A 14,781-nucleotide genomic window follows, 5' to 3' on the forward strand; every position below is an offset into this window, starting at 1 on the left:
AGTGCCTGATAGCGTAGACTGAGTGCCCCCCAAGTCTCCCACCTGAGGACAGAACCTTCTTGGGGACTGTGGGGACGGCTGCCTGGAGAAAAGGCCTTCTTGTCCTCTGCGCAGACTCTCTGGGTTGCCCCAGGAGCCCTCGGGGCTGCTCCTCCTGGCACTGCGGTCACCACTGGACACCCCAAGGGAGCCTGTCGGCCAAGGGAGACTCAGAGTTCATTGCCCTGCTCCTCCCCTGAGCAGGACTGTCTTCCTGGGTCAGCCGGGCGTCTCAGTCTGCTTTCCCACAGAGCGAGCTCCTCCCCAGAGCTACTTGTTAGACGTGCTCAGACGCGCGTCAGACTCCAGCTCAGGTTCAGACTAGGACCTTGGTTCCCCTAATAACTAGCAAGTGCTCGGTCATTTTGACGAGAGATTCTGATCAATTAGAAGGCCAAAATGAGGCTGTGGATATAAACGGTGGAATGATTTTACTGAGTGAAAGGAAGGATTTCTTACGTGGGGATTCTAGCAAGAAAGTTATTTCAATCTAAGGAAAAGCCCGCCACCTTTCCTGAATAGTTCAGGAGCCCTACTTCTTGCGAAGCTGAGCTCATGGTGTTCCTGAGGTGGACTGAGATGGTCTACCTTTAAAATTAAATAGTCGTGGCCTTTTCTGAATTCAGGTAATGTAGCTTTTCCATGTACATTTTTTCCATACTTTTTGAAAAGTCTTAAACCTTTAACACCTGCAGGCAACGAGACTAATGAACAAGTAGTAAACAGATCTGAATGGGGAAGCTTGAAAACCACCGATCATGCTGAGTTTGTTGCCTTTTTTAGAGAACATGTGTGCTTGTGGTTTTATACTGCCTGCCCATAATGTAGCCATATTTTCTGCTATTAAAATTGTTCCTAGTTCATGGGTGGAATGAAACAGACCATTATTCCCAGGTGTTCCCGGAAGAGCCTCAGGTTTCAGGAAGCACACTCACGATTTTCAGTTCTCGGCCACCTGAGTACACTTGAGCACAGCTATTGTAGACTCGCAGGTATTAACTCCCCTTTCCTCCTCCCCGCTCCCTCTGCTCTTTCCCATCATGGCCCAGACTGACTCCCAACCTCTGCCAGGCTAAAGATAACCTCTCCATGTGGGATATCACCCACAGGCTAAATTTATTCTCAGGGGTGAGTTGGGGTTACCCTGACTGGTGACTCCAGGCAAGCATTTGAGCACCCATGGCTCTATGTCCTCCCGAGAGATGGAAGGGGCTTGGGAGAGGGAGGGGACCCACAGAGATGAGTGGGGAGGGGCAGGAATGGAAGAAGCAGACTGAGGTTGACAGGAAGCTGGCGAAGGGGCTTGAGGACAAGGGTGACACGCTGTGAGTGGGGCATAAGCTGAGTTAGCCTGAAGGATTTGACTGCTTCCAGCAAAGATTCCTTTCCCGTCCATTATAATGTTACTGTAATACAACCCCCAGAGGGAAAAGCCCAGTGCTAATCAGGGATCTAGAAGTCCGTGGACTTGATGTGCAGAATGGGGTGTTTAATTTTATGATGTGGCTATGGGTTACAGGAGAGACTAATAAAAAAAACTCCATAAAACGTGGCTTGGAGCAATGGGGTTGCAGCCTCTGCCAGACGGTCAGCCTTGCTCAGAAGGGGTTTCAGAGCAGGGCTGATGTCGAGCTGGGGTGCACTGGTACGGCCATACTGGTTCTTAAAATACTGAAAGCCCTCTGTACCGCCTGTTAACGAGTGCTGCTTCTAGCTTTGTGAGGGCTGCCCTGCACTGGCTGCTCAGCCCCCACTGTGGGACTTCCCCAGGATCCAGCCCCCCCACACAGAGATCCCGCTTATGCCCTGTCTCCAGCAGCAACACGCTGCTTCAGAGTGGCTGGTGCCATGCAGGAGAGGCTGTTAAGTACTCGAAATATCACCCATCCCACCACATGTCTGCCTGGGAACAGGCCCGTCAGATCCCCGTGGAACAGACCAGGGGCACATTCCATAAGAATAAGACTCTCCTTCACGGATCCCAGGCCAGTCCAGGGGCCCAAAGGAGGTTTTCTTCTGAGATGCCTCTTGCTTCCCCCGTTGTTGCAAGAACACACCCAGCGGTCCCTTGGATCATACTAGTATTTGGCTGCCTCAGAGGAGAGTTTTAATGGGTGCAGCAATGACTTCAGGGTTGAAGAATATTTTTGGAAGAAAGGGACACATTTGCAAAAGGTTTTCCAACCAGGAATTACATTTGCCAAGAGTCTGAATTAGAAGGCTACTTAGAGGACATGCAGTCTGTCTTCACAGACAGCCTGGACCCTTTCAGATCCACCCTCCTCAGGAAACAGCCAGCCCCTTCCAGGTCACGTCCACTGACCGGCAGCTCAGCTCATTGAAAGGAGCCCACCGTATGAACCAACGGGAGCGGAAATCTTCCTCAACAAGTCCAAGGGTGAACCCCATTTGTTTCCTATACGTCTCAAATTTTGGTCCCTCACGTAGATGGAATTGCAAGCCCAACGATGGCCCACAGCAAGCAGTGCCGTCTACTCACATGTCCTATAGTTGTATCAAGTGAGCTGAGAGGTCTTGCGATCATTCATTCATTCAGCCAACATTGATGAGCAGCCGCTAAGTGCCAGACAGTGTTCCTGGTGCTGGAGCTTCGGCCGGGAACTAGACTTGGCTCTGCTCTAAGAGCCTGTCCAACTGGGGGCAGCACTGGAGAGCCGGGGAGACCAGGGATGTCCGGGATGGCTGAATTTTGCTTCTGACCCTCATGTCAGGCCTGGGTCCATCCTAGATAGGGGCTGTCTTGTGTGACTCTGAGCAAGAAGCTTCCTTTGTCTATGGGCCTCCTCTGCCCCCATAGGTTACTGGTGAGTCCACCGAGAGCATGGCGTTCCCCAGACACGTTCTCATTGCGCAGACAATGAGATGGCAGGCCAGCGGCTCTGTGCCCGCTTTCCTCACACTGTCTAAAAGTGCTGTGACACCAAACTACATCTTCCACTGTATTTTGCTGAATTAGCAATTGGACAGAACAATTCTTATATCTTTATCAAGAATATTTCTTTTTCAAGAAATATTAGTCAATAAAATGATTTGTAAATCCATCATTGTATATCTTTGGATGTGGAAAATTTTACACATATGCATGCACACATATATGCATTTTTGTAACCTGCCTTTCTCATCCAGTTATTTCCCCAGTGAGCACAATTTCAAAGTAAATCCCTTGATTTAAAAGTATTTTGCCCTGGCCGGTGTGACTCAGTGGTTAGAGTGTTGGCCAATGCATCAAAGGGTCACAGGTTTGATTCCCAGTCAAAGGCACATAACTGGATTGTAGGTTTGATCCCCAGCCCTGGTCAGGGTTCTTGTGAGTAGCAACTAATATATGTGTCTCTCACATTGACTTTTTTTCTCTCTCCCCTGCCCCTCCCTTTCACTCTCTCTGAAAAATCAATGGAAAAAGTATTCTCAAGTGAGGATTAACAAAAATAATAAATATTTTGTTAAGCCTTAGCCAGTGTGGCTCAGTTGGTTGGGCATTGTCCTGTGCACCCAAAGGTTGCTGGTTTGATTCCCACTTAGGGCTTGATCCCTCCATCGGGAGCATGCAGGAGGCGGCAGCTTATAGATGTTTTGCTCTCACATCAATGTTTCTCTCTCTCTCTCTCTCTCTCTCTCTCTCTCTCTCTCTCCATCCCTCTCTTCCTCTCTCTCTAAAAATCTTCTTAAAAATTTCATGAATGTACACAACTCTGAAGGCCTTCCCCCAAAGAAACCAGTGGGGAATAAAGAGTTTCTCATCTTAGAAGTAAATGAGGCAAAGCCAGGGACAGCAGATGAAGTTTGTCCTTTATTTATATTAAGAGGTTGGGAGTGTGATGGAGATTTTCATAAGCTGGTGCCCTGGCTGCCCTTGACTCCCAGCTCCAATTGGGTAGTTCTCCTGAGGAGACACCTGGGAATGAAGAAGGTGGAGCCTGAAGGAGCAAGAGCGAGCCTGGCTCTGTTAGAGACCTGGAGGGAGCTGGCGCAGGACTTTCATCCTTTGAGCCAATGGACGGAGAATGTGGGGATGTGTGGGCCTTAGGCTACCTCAGCAAGAATGAGTCCCCTGATCCCAGGTGGCTGAGAAGAAGCTGAACCTGGAATACAGAGCAGGGTGGCTTCCTTCCTGTGGAGCCTTGATCGGGACAGACTCCTTACATGCAGCTTCTTATAGTGTGTTACCACTTAAGGGAGGCCCAGAAGCTGGCCCTGGGCTTCAGAGAACAAATAAGAGAAAACTGGGCTCAGCAGGCAAAGAGAGGGAGAAGGAGAACCCACCAGAAAAAACACTGCAAGAGTAGACAGCCTGAGCAGGAGCAATAAGGACATTCAAACGCTGTACAAAATAATAATAATAATAATAATAATAATAATAATAATAATAAATCCTGGATCTAAAACATTTTAACTAAACTACTCATTGGATAAATTAAAACAGAAAATAATTTGGATTTAGAAGATCAAGTGTGAGAATAACCCCAACATAGAACAAAAATAAAAAGAGGGGATAAGGACACATACGTAATAACTTAATCAATAAAAAAATAAAAATTAAAAATAAAAAGAGATGGAAATCATGAGAGCAAAATAAGAGACTAGGAAGTTAGACCCAGGAGACCTAAGATGTCAATAATAGGAGTTCCAGGAGGAGGAGAGAAAAAAACCAATGAAGGAGAGGGGATAATTAGACAGGTGGCAAAAAGAGTTGGGCCTGAGGTTTAAAGAGAACTCATGGGGTCACCAGGAAGGAAAGCCACATACCAATAAAATTCTTGAACAGCAGGTATAAAGAGAGCCTCTTGCCCATTTCAATACAAGGAGAAAAACATTAATTACACAGGAAAAGGAAAGAGATGGGTGTCATGTTTCACACCTATATTAATGGGAACTTGAAGACATCTGTAACATTCCAGAGCTAGCCAAAATACTTCTTGCTGGTCAAGAGGGAAAAGAAGTATTGCTCCGGTATCCAGGCACCTGTCTGAGAAAAACACTCTAGAAAGAAACTCAAGCAAATGAAAGAAAAAAATGAACTGAAATAGATAACTCAAAATAGGAGAAGATGATGAAGAAAAAAGAAGTTGGTGGTGGGCCTCTCTCTCTCCCTCTCTCTTTTTTCCTCTCTCTCTCTCTGTATATTTGGAGCTAGAGTTGTTCTGAATTGAGGTGCACCTGGCTTTCTCACCCCGGCATTGACTAGTAGTTGCATGGAGGGTGCCAGGGAAGAGAGCAAACCTGAGGTGTGACAGTTTGCTTCAGCTCCAGGCAATTGCTAAGGAGAGAGACTTAGCTGGGATCTGAGCTGTCAGTAGCCAACACTCCTTCATTGGAGGTGGGTTGGGGAGAAGGCAGGGGGTGCAGCATACAGGCTCTGCACCCAGCATCCTGCACAATGCACACATGGTACCACTTATGTGAAATTATCCATCCATACTTACATATGTATATGCCATGGTTGCTGGGCAGTGTTTAACAATCGGCTCTGGTGAGTGGTGGTGATGGTGGTGGTGGAGGGATTGCACTGATTTGTAGCTCCTGATGATTTTTGGTATAGATACTCCTATCATGGCTGATATCAAACTCTCAGTGTCTGGCCACTGACCTGGAGCTGGGACAAGATGCATGCAACTGCCTCTCATGAGCTGGTGCAGGCTGGCTCCTCCCCACCACTGTGTGCACAGGAGATTTAGGGGATGCAGATGCGGGAGGGGGAGTGTGAGGAGCGGCGGTGGGAGCATCTGGGAGTTTTGTTCATTGGGAGTACTGTGACACGGAATTTTTTCCCCTTGAATCCTTTTCCCCTTTTTGTGGTCACCTTCCTAACCCTTGTCCCTACAGCCACCTGCCCCGCCCCCCATACTTTGTAGGTAGTTTGCCAGAAGGAATCTCAAATCCTTGTTCATACTCAAGTCATGTGACCACCAGATCAAGAGGCTGCTCTGGCAGGCGGTTGTGAGGATCAAGGAGAGCGCGTGGAGGGGCTGGCAAACCTCTGGAAGGGGCCAGTGGGTACTCGCTCTGGCTTTGCTCCACATATGGTCTCTGTTGCAACTACGAATCCCCCGCAGGACATAGTTTGCTGACTTGCTGTAAATAATACCATTGTATCATAAACCTCGGTGTAAGTGTTAATTATGGCTATTTCAAAGGGCCCAGAGGAAAGAACCCCTTAACTCCAGACAATCAGACCAACCAACTCAGAGGAGGGATTTAGGCCTTGGGGGAGGCTTTGTGGTTCAGCTGGCTTTGTGAATTAGCCTCGCTCAGGAATGTGTTTTTAACTTCTTTTTCTCCAGGGCTTAAGTAAGAGAGGGAAAGAGAACCCCAGGACTAAAGAAAAGTCTCCCCCCCCCTCTAAAAACCCCCAGTTCTACTAAAAGCCCCTTTATTTTTATTTTTATTTTATTTTATTTTTTTTCCGGGAAAGAAGTGAGCCAAGACGGGCTGCTGTCAGCTCACGAGGAAGTCAGGGAAAAGGCGGCCTTAGAGATAGATTCAGGGGTGAGCCTGGTTGAGCTGCTGCCGTCCATTGCTCCCCTGGTTGCAAGTCTCTTGTGGATCTTTAGAGTTTAGGAAGAAATAAAAAGTTCATGCCCGGAAAGGGACATGGGTGTGCTGGAGTGAGCAAACATTGAGTCTTTGTCTTGGGGGCTTTTTGTTGTCCCCCCCCTTTTTTTTTTCCTGCAGGCGAGAATCTTAGGGGGGAGTTTCGTCAGCTGTCACCCTTTATTTTTTATCTCGGTTATAGACCTGGCAGAGGCGGGCACTCACCCCTGCACCAGCTCTGAAGAAAGGAGTAGTAAACAGATGAACAGTCCAGCTGGTGTGGCTCAGCGGTTGGTTGAGCGTCGACCCAGGAACCAAGAGGTCCCTGGTCCTGTTCCCGATGATGTTCCTCCCTCATCAATGTTTCTATCTCCCTATCCCTTTCCCTTCCTCTCTCTAAAAATCAATAAAAATATATTTAGAGAAACAAAATAGGTGAACAGAGTAAACCAGGTCAGGCAGGCAGAGCCTATCTATGGCTGAGAGATTAAACACTTCTTCAGCTTTCCAGCAAGTGAACTATTTGAATGTTAATATGAAATCCACGAGTTTTCTATTTATGAAAACGGACCATGTAGGACCTTTTGGCAACACTTGATGAACACTTCTAGCATGTGTGTGCAGAGTCTGAGCTTTCTAAGCTCAGGTCTTGCCTTTTAACTCCACAAGGTTGAGGGGCCAATGATAATTTGGCTTCCAGTTGTGTGTGTGTGTGTGTGTGTGTGTGTGAGAGAGAGAGAGAGAGAGAGAGAGAGAGAGAGAGAGATTTTCTTATAGAAAAGTCCTTGCACCACCATTACTTTGTTGATTTTCCCCCTGGTGACCTGGAAGCTCAGAGCTGAATTTAGTGTCCAGACAAGCCCAACCTGGTTATGTTGCAATTACCTTTCAGTCATTCTCAATTCTCTGGTTCGTTGATGCCTATGGGAATTTAATGGAAGCAAAGAGGAACTCCCCAGGAAGCTTTCATATATTCTTACAGAGTATAGGCATAGAGTGGATTCTGATCGCTTATTTTGGAAAATTTCAACTATCCTATTTTATGTTTTATTTGTGTTACTTTCTGCTATTCAAAATGCTGATGTACATAACGACTTCAAGACAGAAGAGACTGGACCCTGTGGATGGTTTGTTTGTTTTAGGCAAAGGAGAAGAGCTAGTCTACACTTTCTGAGGAAGAGCATTTCTCCGGGAGGTTTCACAGCTTAGTCCTACAGCATTGGGGGAAAGCATGGAACTAAATGGAAGCCCTGCTATCACTAGCCAGTTCTGAACAGAAATTTACTAATCCCTTCCCTTCCTGTGGGTGGTGGGAGATTAAATGAAAGACTCAGTATTGGCGGCGCTGGCTACTCAGTAACGCGTGTGCAGATGAGGGCACCTGGAGAGATTGGTTCCTCAGGATCCACCACTGTTAGCACTCAGGTTCAACCATGACCGAGGGATGGACATGCCAAGGCCACCCCCTGGCCTCGCACAGCAATTGCCGCTTGCTGATGACCCAACAATGTGGTGCCTCCATTTGTTTCTTGCTGTTCCAAGAACAAGGTCTACGTTTAGATAAGGCTCCAACCATGGCCTTACAAAAAAGACCAATCCCAGTTCCTTCAATATAAGATTGATTATTTTGGTTATTGAATCGTTTCTTCTTTGCATAAAGAATTCATGAGAAGATGTGAGTGCAGTGTTTTCCTCTGCACACTTGCTTTCCATTAAGTGGATCTTTCATGCTGGAATGGATTTGCAGCCCCGCCAAAGCGCATAGTGCTGCTGGCGGAGAGATGTTCATGGTCTGGTGTTAATGCAAAAATGAGAAGACCCGTGGCACTGTTGCAGGTCAGACCATCCATAGAATTTTATTTTGCCTCCCTCCCTCCCCCCTCCCTTGCTCCCTCCCTCTCTTCCTTCATTTCATTTCTTTTTTTTTTTTTTTACTTTCTGTCAATCTAAAGCAGTGGTTCTCAACCTTCTGGCCCTTTAAATACAGTTCCTCATGTTGTGACCCAACCATAAAATTATTTTCGTTGCTACTTCATAACTGTAATGTTGCTACTGTTATGAATCATAATGTAAATATCTGATATGCAGGATGGTCTTAGGCGACCCGCCAAAGGGGTCTCGACCCACAGGTTGAGAACCGATGAAAAATCAAGAATGGCTTGACTCCTTAGACAATACATATTTTCCAGAAAGTCTCCATTTTATACATTTCCCCCAGGTAATACAGAATTCTGAAAGCATTGAAAGAATAAAGACTTTTTTTTTTTTTTTGGAAATCCATTCATAAGATGCACAAGAAGGATTCATCACAGAAACTTCCACCAATCTTTAAAAAAAAAAAACCACAAAAAACAAAAACAGGCTTCAGCAACTCCCTTGAGATGGGTGTTAGCATTATTTGGTTTTCCAGATGAGGCTTAGAGAAGTTAAGCAACTTGCTCAAGGTCAGTAGCCGGTAAAGCAACAGCACCAAAACTTGGACGCAGTTCTGCTGCTGCTAAAGTGAATGCTCCAGTCTATACCACCCGGCCAGTCTAATTAGTTATAGTTCTTAATTAGGTGTGATCAGAAAGCCCACAGCAGATCCATGGTGCAGGCCCTGCAGGGGACAGTGCACAGTGGTGGGACGCTGGCCAGGGTATGGGAGCAGGGGCTAGGAGAGGCAGCAAACACGTGGGTGAGAGAGAATCCTTGATGGAGGCCAGAGTGACTGGTTACCTGGCAAAATGGCAAAAGGGGAAATTGGACACATTGATCTAGAAAAAGATGGTCCGTGAAAGAAATCAAGGTGGTTCCTTTATCTCCTCAAAGACTTCAGGAGCTCTGTGTGTGAGTCTGTTTCAGAGTAACTGAAAGGCTGTGGAGTTTCTAGGACTTCAGAGGAAGAACAGTGGGCCCCAGGGAGATGGAGGTGAACGGGTAACATTCTACCAAGGTGTAGAAATAAGGACCCAGGAGGCCGGGGCCCCAGCCTCAGGCAGGGTGGGGCTGGCCAGGAAGAAGGCACTCTGTGGATTGATGGGAAAGGATGGTCGTTGGTTTCCAATGGCCACTTGTCTCACGAGGCGTGTGATGAATTGTTCTCACTAGCTGAGCTCCCCATGTCGCTGCAAACAGGGCTCGCAAGAGCTGGGCCATGGACAAGGGGAAGCCGTGCTTTGGGTTTGGTGGCGCAGATTCTATAAGACAGTGGCTTCCATACTTTTTCAGAAAGGACTCATAATGAGGAGTCAGTGACACATACATACATATGAAGCTAAAGCAACATTTCATAGTACAGTACTTACCCTTAGTGCGCAAGATACATTCTGGTATTTTTTATTATCTTCTCTCTCATTTCAGCAAAAGTGCTGGCTCCTCTCACAAAATTGATCTCTGAATTCATTAAAGGGTCACGACTTATTGAGTGAAAAATTAGGGTTCTGAGTTGTACCATGTATCAATAAAACAGAATGTCCGCAGAGTCATTATTTGGGTGCTTAGTAGCCATAATCAACATCATGGATGTTGCATATAGAATTTTTTTCCAAGGAGAAGAGATTTTAAAAAGAGAGAGAGAGAGATGTTTTAATCCTGACCAACCTCTGCCCTTATAGCCTGTAAATAACTTCCACTGTGGCAGGTTTGGGATCTTCCAGGATGTAATTGGAAGCCTGTGCCGAGTAAGTGCAGGAGTTTCCTGAGTATCGTGCAAGTTCAGTCTTGCTAAGCCTGAGATAGGTCAGCATCTCTCCCGAGCTTCCCAGGACCCCTTGGCTGTGCACACAAAGAGAACCAGGCTTTTCTTGTTTGGGCCTTTGCTCCTTCCTATTTGATTGAATTTGAAGAGGAACTGTTTGCCTTTAGCCGCACATCCTGAATCGTAATCAGGATGCTGCTGGCACAGAAAACCTGCTCCCACCCTCGCCTGAAATAACTGAACAGGGAAGTAGAGTTCCTCCCCTTCCCAACCTTAAAGAAAGAGGCTCATAATTTATGGTGTGCTGGCGATACATCAAAAGTCAATTCAGTCACTTACAGTAAAATCGAGGAGGGCAGAACAATTAATATAAAGTGAGATTCAAACACCTCATTAAAGGAACAAACGGTTCAGTCGACAGCAGAATAATGAAGCTTACATATTTGTCAGCCAGAGTCCAGTGGCCTCCAGAGATGCTTCCTCATCTGTAGGATATGCGAGAGGCACAAGCCACACCCTCAGCCTTTTCCATTCTTAAGCAAGTGTGCCTTGCTCAAATTATCTACCAGGATGGTGCTGCTAGGGTATGTCAGAGTCCTAGGGCTGCTGTAACAAGTTACCATAACACAACAGGAAGTTATGGAGGCCAGAGCGTGAAATCAAGGTGTTGGCGGGGCCTTGATCCCTCAGAATTCCCCAGAGGAGAATCCTTCCTAGCCTCTTCCAGCTTCTGGTGGCTGCAGGCATTCCTTGGCTTGTGGGTGCATGACTCCACTGTGAGCCTCTGGCTTTACAGGGCCCTTTTCTTCCGGAGTGTCTCTCCTCCGTGAGTCTCCTATAAGGGTGATTGTCATTGGATTGAGGGCCCACCTGGGTCATCCAAGCTGCCCTCATCTGGAGATTCTTAATTTAATTATATTCACAAAGAGCCTTTTCCCAAATAAAGTCACATTCATAGTAATGGGGACGAAGAGTTGACATGTAGGTACAGAGGACACGAAGTAGAAAAGGACAGGGTTGCTGTTCTCAAGGAGCTCAGGCTAGTCGGGGAGCAAATCATCAAATCACTATGTCAAAGGGATAGCCACACACACAGCTGCGTGCCATGTGCTGAGTTTGTATTGTGAGATCATATGGAGGTGATGGTGAGGGAGGGATGAGGTGTATATTTTTTAAGCCTCTGAACTCAACAATTTTCTAGCATCTAGAAATCACGATAGAAAGCCATCAGGTTGAAAAAACAAGTCCAGTTTGAATGGAGAGGATTAAAAATAATTCATAATTTAAAATAATTCATAATTAAAAACTTAGGGGAAACTAATAGAAGAAAATTCCTTTTTTTAAAAGTTTTTATTTATTTTAGAAAGAGAGGAAGGGAGAGGGAGAGAGAGAAAGAAACATGGATTGGTTGTCTCTCATAAGCACTCCAACCGGAGACTGAACGTGTAACCTGGGCAAGTGCCCTGACCGGGATTTGAACTGGTGACCTTTTGGTGCACAGGCCCACACTCGACACACTGAGCCACACCGGAGGGTGAGGAGAAAATTGGTGAAGCAGTTTCTTGACCTGTGTTTCATGGATTCTGGGGGGAGGTAAGGATGGGTGTCAGGAACCAGGAAGATTCTAAATTTATATGTAAACTTTGTGGTGTGTGTGTGTTTCTATCATCATTGTTGGGGGAAGGTTTATTGTCTGAGGCACTCTCCTATGAATCTCATGACCCCCTTCCTCAAGATTAAACACCATTGCTTAAAACTAGAGACATATTTGTATCCATTATACCTCTTGTAAATGGACGCAAAGAGCCAGAGTGTATTGTTGATGCATCATTAGTACTTGCAAAATCTGAGCTTTTATAAATACAAGTTATATACTACTCTCCCTTTATAGTCATTAATAATTTCTGAATTACTTCTTTTTCTATTTTAGTTAAATTCTTAGATTTTTCACAGGCTTGGTTGCTCATGTGAATAAAACTGTTTTCTCTTGTACTAATTTAAAACTGAAATAATAATTTTGGTTATCCTTCTAGATTATAAAAATAACAGACTCACTATATACAACTTGCACCATATAGAAATGTATAAAGAAGAAAATAAAATCACCATTAACCCATGCTCCAGAGGTAGCCACCAATAATATTTTGATGAATTTCTTGCTTTTGGTATGTATGCATTTGTGTGTTTGCATATATATGAGACAAAATTGAATAAGACTGAATGTGCAGGTTTATGTTATTGAAAAAAAAAAAAAAAAGAGCACTTCAAACTTCTTGACCTTTTAATGCTGACCCAGTTTTCTTGAAGAAGCATTTGAATGGGTTTCTCCAGCCTCTGTGATAAATACTGTTGTTAAAATCACTTTTTAGGTTGTAGTGAAGATATCTTCCCCTTGAAATCTCCCATCTCTTCTTAATGCTTAGTACCCTAAGTAATATTATTTATTTAAATGCATAGAGTTACAATTTATTTTTCTCATTAGGATGGGTAAGAAAAAAAATTTAAGTCCATATTTGTTATTGAGCATGGAACTGGGGCACAGCCAGCACCAGAGTGCTGAAAATCTGGGGGGTTGGGGTTGGGGGTGGAGAAACCTAAATAAAATGCTTATTTATGTGTAGCTTGGTTTTATAGGTTTGCTGTTTGGTGAAATCAGACTAGTGCAAAGGAAGTATGCTAAGGTTGTCTGCTTGAGCCTACTTCCATTAGGGCCAGTTGGTTGCCACGGAGACATCACAGGAGCAGAGGAGAGAAGAGGAGCCCAAGGTGAGTGGGGCCTTCAGAGATGGGCAGAGCGACACTTGCCCTCTGACTCAGTGGCACTTGGTAAGGCCCTAATCACATTTTGATTTGAAGGAGAGTTATCTGTTTGCTTACGTTAATCTATGTAAAGCCCCAGCAAAGTGTCTTGCACTTAATAGGCACAAAACAAATACGAATTCTCTCCTGTTGTATGTGACAATGAGTTCTTGGGAGGTATCTGCATTGTTCTGAGCAGTAAATAAGGGCATGGGGCTTGGACCCATACAAACTTGCTTAGGGTCTTGAGTTTGCCTCTTATTAGTGTTGTAACCTTGGAAACTTGCTTAAGGCCTCTGATGCCATTTTCTCACCTATGAAATGGGGATAGTAATAGTTCCCATCTCTTGGGATACTAAAAAGATCTATTAAAAATATTATTGTAATAGTAGCTAACATGTATCAAAGGCTTACTGCATTCTGAGTACTATATATATATAGTATATATATAATTGATTTCAGAGAGGAAAGAAGAGGGAGAGAGAGAAACATCAATGATGAAAGAGAATCATTGATCAGCTGCCTCCTGCACACCCCCTACTGGGGATGGAGCCCACAACCCTGGAATGTGCCCTGATCAGGAATCAAACTGTGACCTCCTGGTTCATAGGTCAATGCTCAACTACCGAACCACATGCCCAAGTGTTTTATTTAGTTTTTTAAGTGCTTGGGGTATAACCATCTTAAGCTAGGTACTAGCATCCCCATTTTGCAGATAAGAAAACGGACACACAGAGAAGCTGAGTAACACGCTCAAGGTCACACAGCTATTAAATAGGTAGACTTGGGATTTGAACTGAGGAAGCTTAGTACTCTCTCTGGTATCTTTATATTCCCCTTTGCACATGGCCATCCCCTCATCACACGTTGTGTGACTACACATCTGGTAAACGCTTGCTGAATAACATCTACAGGAATGCCTTTCCAGGTTGCTAATCAGAAGAGCACTAAATGTATTCCTGTTGTGGATGAGAAAATGCTCTGTTGTTCAGTCCTTTGCAACAGTAACCTCGCATTTGAATAAGCTCATGGAAGAAGGGCTGGTCTGGTGAAGATCTCTGCCTTTCCCTGTCCCAATCAGCTGCTGAGTTGGGCTGCTGCCAGATTGATGACTCTTCTCCCAAATGCAAGAGGGTGAAGCATGAGGGTGTTACCAGGAACTGTGAGACCTGGACAGGCTTGCAGGGCTGGGCACCCAGCCGAGTCACACCCAAGTGGTGGGCGCCTGCCAGCTTCAGGGCTAAGCTATTGCCCCTGAGAGGCTGGGCAGGGCAGGCAGCTCTTTGCTTGCTGATTCTCTCGTCTCCCTGGGCAACAGCCTGGAGCAGACTGTGGTCACCCGTGGGAATGCTCCTCCTGAGTCAGCGGGGCCTGCAATGCCTCAGGGTGTGGCTGGCTGTGTGCTCCTGTGGGCCCTACACAGATGGCTTTTATCTCAAGGATGTCACTGCGCCATCATGGGTTCGGGGCTGGAGCTGCAGGACAGAAGCTGCTTGTTTTGAGCCCAATTAAGTCCCCAGAAAGTGCCAACTTTAAGGGCTTTTCCTTGGGTTGCGGCTGTATCCATGAGGTGTTTAAGATGGGTATATTTTAAGATAGTTAGTATATCAGTGCACGGTCATCAGAAAGAGACTAGAGACCTTCATTCTAGAATCAACTCATTCTCTGATTTGTTGTATAAATTTGGAAGATCACTTCCTCTCCTCCAGACC

The sequence above is a fragment of the Myotis lucifugus genome, unplaced genomic scaffold (assembly GCF_000147115.1).
Source record: "Myotis lucifugus unplaced genomic scaffold, Myoluc2.0 scaffold_14, whole genome shotgun sequence".
NCBI classification, from domain to species: domain Eukaryota; kingdom Metazoa; phylum Chordata; class Mammalia; order Chiroptera; family Vespertilionidae; genus Myotis; species Myotis lucifugus.